General features: G+C 34.9%; 1 long non-coding RNA gene across 1 annotated transcript; it reads left to right on the top strand.

Moving 5' to 3' along the window:
• The first annotated feature begins 856 nt into the window (after positions 1-856).
• LOC134283691 (uncharacterized) lies at positions 857-6,781 on the top strand. The gene is made up of 3 exons (XR_009995533.1): positions 857-962; positions 5,180-5,285; positions 6,524-6,781. It is a non-coding gene; the product is annotated as an uncharacterized LOC134283691 (long non-coding RNA).
• Positions 6,782-9,064: the final 2,283 nt, after the last annotated feature.

Below are 9,064 nucleotides of genomic sequence, written 5' to 3'. Positions count from 1 at the left end.
TGGGAATATTCTATAATGAAATTTAAATATTATAAAATAAACTTCATAAGGCCTTTAATTTGCAAAACACATTTTCTTGTAACCAATCCAACCCATTCAACATGTTCAAATTGCAGCCGCGTGGGTTTTTCTTCCTGCCAAATCTGTGTTAGCTGATGCAATATTTACCAAAAGACTTTAATAAAGTTTTATTTATTGCAAATATGAAATATGTCATCTTAGTCAACAATCACATTAAATATAAAGCAAAACGAAAAGAAACTCGGAATGACTCGGTAGTTTCTTCCTATAGTAAACATAAAAACGAGGGTTTCCGAATATACACGATGAACGCAAAATACGATACACGATAGAACCTGATAAACGATTTACACGATAAACGCAAGACACGATAAACGAAAAACACAATAGAAAACGAATACAAATCCTGATAAACAGAAAACACGATACAATAGGATACGATAGGATACACGCACGATACGATAGGATACACGCACGATAGAACACGACAAAATTGTAAAGAATAATTATGCGGGTACTGATCGCAGAGCTAGTATATTGCTCATTTTTCGAAATGAGAACAATAATGGAATTACATAAGCTGCTCAGGGTCTGATGTATTCAATCTGTTCATTTGTTTCTAAATAAAGAAGGCGGTTGTCAATATTTAAACAAAGATAGCCATTACTTCCTATGAGCTGTTATACTTAGAAATCTGGATATAAATATGCATTACCATTTTTTGTCATGATTCGTAGAATGTTATTACTGGGAATAATTGTATAACATCATTACGTTAATAACAAAAATCTACACAAGTCTGCTGCAATCTGTTCAATAAGAAAATAATTTCTGGCACTATTTAATCTGTGTTATCTACCTTAACTTTAGAAGTTTCAATCAGTGTATCTCCAAGTAAACTACGGCCCAAACTACAGATGTCCTGGCCGCTATTTTTTATGGTAAGGTAATTTAATTTCTTAAATCTTACTTTGTTTATTTATTTAGAAGTCTTCTAGCGTTCAAAATACATCTTTCACGAAAGCTTATACATAATCCTTGTAAGCTGTTTTAGAATAACTGTCAACCAACTTTTAATCGCGACGACTTCAATTTGCGAATTACTGCAGGTAAACTTGTTAGAGACGATTAATTTTTGCGTTCAAACACTTTTGGACCTGTTGTTAAAAGACACAGAAAGGTCCATTTCGCGGCGATAAATATTCGCGATGAAGAAGCTCTTGTGAACCTCGCCAAACTTTTTTCGCACGCGAATAAAACTTGGATTACAGTTAAATATTCTAAATTCTTTTTATTTCCTAAAGAAGAAATAGTTCTCAATAAAATTTGGAGATCACAAACACTAATTGTCATTTACGCAATACAAATAAAGATTAGAGCAAACCTTTAAAAAGAAAGCATATTCGGGATCATCTGTCATGGTGGAGTATAAAAATTAAATGTCTATTTTCCATTTATTCATTGTAAATTATCCAAAGAGAATAAAACTACGTTTTAACTTTGAATGTATCATGTTATGCAATATGTTGTTTGAAATTAAGAAGGCACCGGGGAAGAATAGTACCTTGTACTTTTCCGGTTATCTTTTCTAAATAAATTGTTATTATTATTAAAGTCTTACGTTTTCAGCGGAACACCTTATTGTTTTTCTTAGGTTTCTTTTCCACTATTTTTCTTCTTATTTTTTTCTTACCGATTTTGCGCACGCGAGTTCTCGGAAACGGCTCCATGGATTTTCATGAAACTTTGAGGTCTAATAGAACATCAAAATATCTAGTAATAACTTTTTTTAATTTTGATGACGTCACTTCCGGTTCGGAGATTTTTGCGATTTTGTCATTTTTAGAGTGTCACTTTGTCCGGTAATGTTCTCAAAAACCGTAGATGATAGAAGAATGAAATTTTCAGTGATGATAGAGCAACCTTTGGAAAAGTGATTTCAGTATATGTCACCGGAAGTACGGAGCGCCGACGCTCGCTATGGCCCGAAAATAGTCCTATCAAGAATTAAAAAAAAAAAGTGACATCTTTTCAACGATAACTTTTTACCTAAAAATATTTTGTTAAAGCATGTATAACAAAAGAAGTGTAGAATTTCAAGATATTTCAAATGATATCTCTCAAATGATATCTCGCCCTGTGGGGATCAGGGCTAGAATAGGTCCTCATTACACCTTGTTTGTCGTAAAAGGCGACTAAATGGGGCGGTCCTTCGGATGAGACCGTATGAACCGAGGCCCCGTGTCACAGCAGGTGTGGCACGATAAAGATCCCTCCCTGCTCAAAGGCCGTAAGTGCCGAGCATTCAGTACCGACCAGACCCAACCTGACACCAAAGCAGTCCCAGAAAGCAGTCCCCGGGACCGCTGTGGGACTGCTCTGGGACCGCTATGGGACTGCTCTGGGACTGGTATGAAAAGCAGTCCCAGCAGTCCCAGCTTCCCCTGAGACTGCTTTCTGGGACTGCTTTGTTCACTCATGTGTGAAAAAGGTTCTGAGTGACATGATAGCTCCCCCCCCCCTTGTGTATTCTGAATTTGCAGGCTCCCTGTTGTTTTGTTTACTTGCAGCAGAGAGGAGTTTAAACTGTTTAATAAGCAAGGATTTCTTACATTCTTTTGATAAATAGAGATTATTATAGTTAATTGATATTTTCAGGGACTGTATATTTACACAAATTAATGTGTATTTAGAATAAATAAAATAAAATAATTTAAAAGTTGATAAATTAGGAATTCATGAGAAAATTTTTATCCCTAAAAATAAATTACAAGTTTATGAGAAAAAAAAGCTACATTTGGGCCTTTTTAATTATTTAATGTTAAATTTTAATAATACTCAAAATTTACATTGATACTAATTAAAAATAATCATTACAGTTAGATATAAGATGTTTTTTTTTTTTATTAAAAATGCTACACATTTTATAAGGACCATGCTAAAAAAAGAGTATTCCATGTAACCCTCAAATAAAACCCAACAATTTATTAAATGACCATGAAATGAAATTATGCTACTATTCTCCCGTAACATAAACTATGTGAATAATCATTGGGGAATTAATGAATTTCCGGTAGCTTTTAATTAATAAACAAGTTATTAAAAGAGTACATGTATATTTATTTAAAAAAAAAATGAAAATACCGGGAATTGTGATTTATTTCTTTTTTGTTTTGCTAATGTTTACACGGCCGATTCATGTTTATAAGATGGTATCAACACCCATTGTTTCAATCGCCTTTGGGCAGAAAAATTCGATACATGTTATTTTAGTATTTGTATCAGTGTTACATATCATTGAACATGCTGGTAAACAATGACCCTAATTTCAATTTATTTAATGCGAAAAAAAGTGATAAATGAAATGTGTTTAAATTTCTTTCGGGATTAATTAATTTTGAACATAATCTGAAGCTTACATTCTGGTGATTTACAGATGTACACTCTAAGACTAACATTTAAAAACAAAACACTTAAAACTGAGATTTATAGAACGAGGCATTAACGATAATTAAATTTACATGTCAGTAAAAATAACCATGACTGAAAAATAATACTTGGCAAAATTAACAAAGAATTTTTTTACAAGCCCCAATACTTAAAGCCATAGATGGCGTAACTGATCAAAAAAATATATTTTTGAAATATACAAAATTAAGTAAAGAAATATAGTTAATAGATTAAAATTAAAACTTTTCATACAATTCTGAACACGGAGAACACCTCGTTTCATCTAATAATACGATTTTATCTTCTCTGTATTGTGTTATTTAAATCACTTGTATTTTCTTCCGAGTCGGAGAAAATTCCAGGAATCCAAATTAGATTGTGATATCTTTAAAACGCAATTGACTTAGATTTTGTAATTTACGGAAGATTTCTATCATTATATAAAGTAATGATACAGTTAATAAGTTCTTATAGTTTTAGTCTAATAATTTTCATTGTAAATACGCCATATATGGCTTTAAGAACACTCTCAACTTTATAGTATCCCGATAGTCTAAATTGGCCATATAATAAGATCTATTTGAAGCTAAAGCTTCTTCTGGTGGAAAAAATTTAATTCACGTTTAATTTTCTGTATAAAAAATAAATATGAGAACCAGTATCAATTACAGAAGAATTTTTAATATACCCAAGAATTGTGATTAAATATTCATGTTCAGTGTAATTCATAAATGTACATGGAAGTGTGAAAGCCTTCTTCCTTCAATAAATATTATCAATAATGACTCGTATTTCAATTTTTATGCGAATACATGTTCTGTTCATAAATGAACTTCGCGTACATGTAACGATTTCTGGCATACTACCTAAAATCAATTTCTACTGCCTTTTATAGTTCCATTGTTTATTGGAAATCTCATTTCTGAGTTAGCTCTGCCCATTAAATTAATAAACCTCGGCCACTGGAACTGCTGGGACTGCTCTCTGGGACTGCTGGGACCTCTGTAGGACTGCTGTGGGACTGCTTTGGGACTGCTTTGTGTCAGGTTGGGTCTGGTCGGTAGTGTAGGCCTAAATTTTCAGCCCTTCACTGGCAATGATGACGTCTCCATATCAGTGAAATATTCTGGAGAGAGACGTTAAACAGTATACAATCAATCAATCAAATGATATCTCGAAAAAAAGGACTGACCCCTAAAATTAGGGGCGTATAGGGGCCAAAAGTTTTTTTTCCTTTATATCTCAAAAAGTATTGAGAATTTGTAATACATCAAAGAAGCAAAATTGTTCAAAATGTCAAGATTAATCTATTGGAGACGTCAAAATACGTCCAGCGACGTCATTCATAGGCAAACCGGAAGTAGTCAGAAAACGCATTATTTTGCCGATCGTGACAAGGTTTTGGGTAACATCTGTCACTGGGAGCATAAAAATTAATTATCCGTCCATCGTCATCACTTCCGGTCAAACCGGAAGTAGCAAAAAATGGCTTATTTTGCATTAAATAACAATGATTTAGAGGATTTATACCTTTTTGGGGCATTATTACTCGTTTTTGCAAGAAATGAAAGTTACTTCCTGTCAAATAGAACGGAAGACCTACTAGAGCTTTGCTCAAGTTATTATTATTATAATTATTGTTATTATAGCAGAAATTGTACTAAATTCATGGCGTAGTTATATTTAATTTTTTTTTAATTTATTAAAGCTTTTAGGTGTTTCCTTGTTGGTATTCACAAGCGATGGCGATTGCAGTTGTAACGAAATGTGCAGAAAACAAGAAAACGATAAACCGTTTTCTGAATTTATCACTGGTAAGCTTTCATTTAAAGCAATGATTTTAAATTTTAAATGTGGAAAAAGAACACCTTTAAGGCTGTATTTAAAAAAAACGCAATGATAAAACATATTGAATCAATGCACAGACTAATCAGTTTAATTCAAAAATATATAGAAATACCTATGTAATACCGGATGTAATTTTCAATGCTTTGTTATTTTCTTAAAATTCCTCCTCATGACATTTGAAGTTAATCCAAGAAAAATCAGTTGAAAAGATGAACAGATATTATACAGAAAAACATTTGATGATCTGCATTAGTCTTTACTATGTAATAAGTCACTTCCCGTATAGAGATTAACAGAGATCACGACTACAGGTAGACTGCTAGCACCAGAGGCATACACATTACATATCAGCTGCGTTCATGATACCGAATCGATTATTGTTGAATAGCATACTGATGTTCGTAAATGGATTTATATACCCTGTTCATGCACCAAATGCATATTTTATTAACACATCGCCCAAACACCCCTTCAAAATGTGATCAAATACATATATTCAATTAAAAATGACATTCATTCTGTGACCGTGCTTTGTAGAGAAATAAACAACACAGTTTGTACTGGTTCGACTTTTATTAGACACCTTTCCATAAACTATGGAATCAATCAAAGCTTCAAAAAATAAAACGAAATTCCCAATTAGCATCAAATACAATAATCAATTATATGCAGTCCTCAACCATAGACATGGACTTTACTAGAATAGATTTAACTTGATAGTTTATTAAATTTCATTTTGAAAGCATATATTACACAGTAAAAAAAGTTTTAAAAAACAAAATATTTATTTTCAGGAAAGGCATTATAAGTTAAAAAAGGGTTTCAGATTGTCATATTTTCCGTTTTCGTATATTTTGTTCTGTCTAACTGTCTAAACAAAAAGTTATTAATGAATACTTAAACCATTCATACCCGGTATTGTTCATAAGTGTAGATGAAATCTTATCAAAGATCTAGATTTTATAGCCAAATCGAGGTCCTTTAAACTTTACAAGCATGAAACATTTCTTTAAGCTTCTTTGTTGGCCATTTGTTTGGTAATTAACATGGCTGTCATGCTTCAGAATTTAAAAGAAAAAAATAAACAAACAAATAAATAAATAAAGACTTATCTCTTTTTGTGCTTACTATTGCTATCTTTTAAGTGACATATAAATATATAAACAAATAGCAGCAACATTGTCATATACAATTCTTGTTCTAGACCTAAAGCCAAAAAGATTTAAAAGGAACGAAGGAGAGATCACCTATTGCACGATGTGTCTACTTCACAAGTTCTTGAGGCGGGCAGCAGCTGCAGCATGATAGTTATCAATCCAGAGGAGAAAAAGGATCAAATAAAACAACTGAAATGAAATGAAACTAATCGTTTGTTTGTTGATTAACTTCCCTCTCTAGAATTTTTCACTCATATGGAGACATCACCACTTACCGGTGGAGATCTGCAAATTTTGTCCCATACTCGGCATTCACGGAAGGATATGGAGATAACAAACAATATTCAATATCAAGGTCCATAAAACAATACAAAATAGGAGGAGAGAAAACAAGGACCTCAAAAACATCAAAAGTGGGATCAGGTGCCATTGAGGAGTGAGCATCCCCTGCTGACTGGCCACACCTGCCGTGTGCTCTTTGGTATGATCGGAAATAACGGAAATTAATGATAAATTGTATTTGCTGACAAGGTCATTGTATCAACCATAGAACTAACAAAATGATGACTTTAAACGAGACGTCCTCGATTTATCTAAATGTCGAGTTAAAGGCCATAGCAAGTCTTCTCTTCTTTTCACGTTTAAGACTTTGCAAAAATTCTGCTACGTATGAATACAAAAATAGGTCTGCAAATAACGGGGCGCAATTGGTACCATTGGGAATTCCAATAGATTGTTAGAAGACCTGGTCTCTGAAAACCACATAGATATTGTCAATCAGAAACTCAAGCATCTTTTTATGTCAGCTTCAGAGTACATGTGTGTGCAATTAGAATGTGTTTTAACAAAATAATTTTTACAGATTAATGACCAGGTAAGTATAATTACGAGTTCCATTTTCATTGAAAAAACAGCTGCTTATGATATCAAAAAGCTAATAAGCATTGAGGGATAATTTTCGTGTTTTCGTGTCAACACCTACTGTGACACGGGTTTATACGGTTTCATAATCCGAAGGACCATAAAACTAATCGTAAAGCCATAGATGTTCCAATAACAACGAAATATTTGTTTCGAATGTTTTCCTAATTGAGCTATTGGTATCCTCTCTACTCCGCTTACACTGGCCTAAGTGTCTACTCTGCTTACACTGGCCTAGGTGTCTACTCCGCTTTCACTGGCCTACGTGTCTACTCCGCTTACACTGGAATGGGTGTCTACCCCGCTTACACTGGCCTGGGTGTCTACTCCGCTTACACTGGCCTAAGTGTATACTCCGCTTACATTGGCCTGATTGTCTACTCCGCTTACACTGGCCTAGGTGTCTACTCCGCTTACACTAGCCTGGGTGTCTACTCCGCTTACACTGGCCTGGGTGTATACTCCGCTTACACTGGCCTGGTTGTCTACTCCGCCTACAATGGCCTGGGTGTCTACTCCGCTTACAATGGAATGGGTGTCTACCCCGCTTACACTGGACTGGGTGTCTACTCCGCTTACACTGGCCTAAGTGTATACTCCGCTTACGCTGGCCTGATTGTCTACTCCGCTTACACTGGCCTAGGTGTCTACTCCGTTTACACTAGCCTGGGTGTTTACTCCGCTTACACTGGCCTGTGTGTCTACTCCGATAACACTGGCCTGGGTGTCTACTCCGCTTATACTGGCCTGTTGGTCTAATCTGCTTACATTGGAATGGGTGTCTTCTCTGCTTACACTGGCCTGAGTGTCTACTCCGTTTACACTTGCCTAGGTGTCTACTCCGCTTATACTGGCCTGGTGGTCTACTCCGCTTACACTGGAATGGGTGTCTACTCCGCTTATACTGGCCAGGTGGTCTACTCTGCTTACATTGGCCTGGGTGTCTACTCCCCTTTACACTGGCCTGGGTGTCTACTCCGCCTACATTGGCCTAGGTGTCTACTCCGCTAACACTGACCTGGGTGTCTACTCAGCTTACACTGCACTGAGTTTCTACTCAGCTTACTCTTGCCTGGGTGTCTACTTCGCTTACACTGGCCTGGGTGTCTACTCCGCTAACTCTGGCCTGGGTGTCTACTCCGCTTACACTGGCCTGGGTGTTGTTTTGCATAATTGGGACAGTCAGAAAAATCCGTCGACCAGTTCAGTGTTGAAATTATTTCATAACAATTTGATGGAAAAAAAAATCATACAACATTTGACTAAATGGTGTATTGTGTTTGATGTGTAAGTCACTGTATTGACTGAAGAGTTTGCGAAATATTTTCTGTTGATATCCTTCTTTCATTAACTTGTTTGTCAACAGTTTTCCTCATTTCCGAAATCGTTCCACTACTGAAATTAAAATTTCCTGATAATATGAAACACCTCTGATAAAGTAACTTTTTGGTCACATCACTTAACGTTCGAATTTTTAAATTTGTTATTTTTACCTCCATATCTCAGTTTTTCTTATCAACATTGAGCTCCAGGTAACTTTAAACTTTTAGAATATTTTCTCCCATCAATTTTTATACTGTATACAGGGAAATTTTTGACTCCGTTTAATTTTCGCCTATTTCGCACTCTCCTTGATTGGGCGAATTTAAAACTGGGTGAATTCAAAC

The sequence above is a fragment of the Saccostrea cucullata genome, unplaced genomic scaffold, assembly GCF_032062105.1.
Source record: "Saccostrea cucullata isolate Sc308-1 unplaced genomic scaffold, CSIRO_AGI_Scuc_v1 ctg2106, whole genome shotgun sequence".
In the NCBI taxonomy this organism is placed as follows: Eukaryota; Metazoa; Mollusca; class Bivalvia; order Ostreida; family Ostreidae; genus Saccostrea; species Saccostrea cuccullata.
The sequence above is the reverse complement of the archived record's forward strand: the minus strand, read 5'-3'. Positions and strand labels throughout refer to the sequence as shown.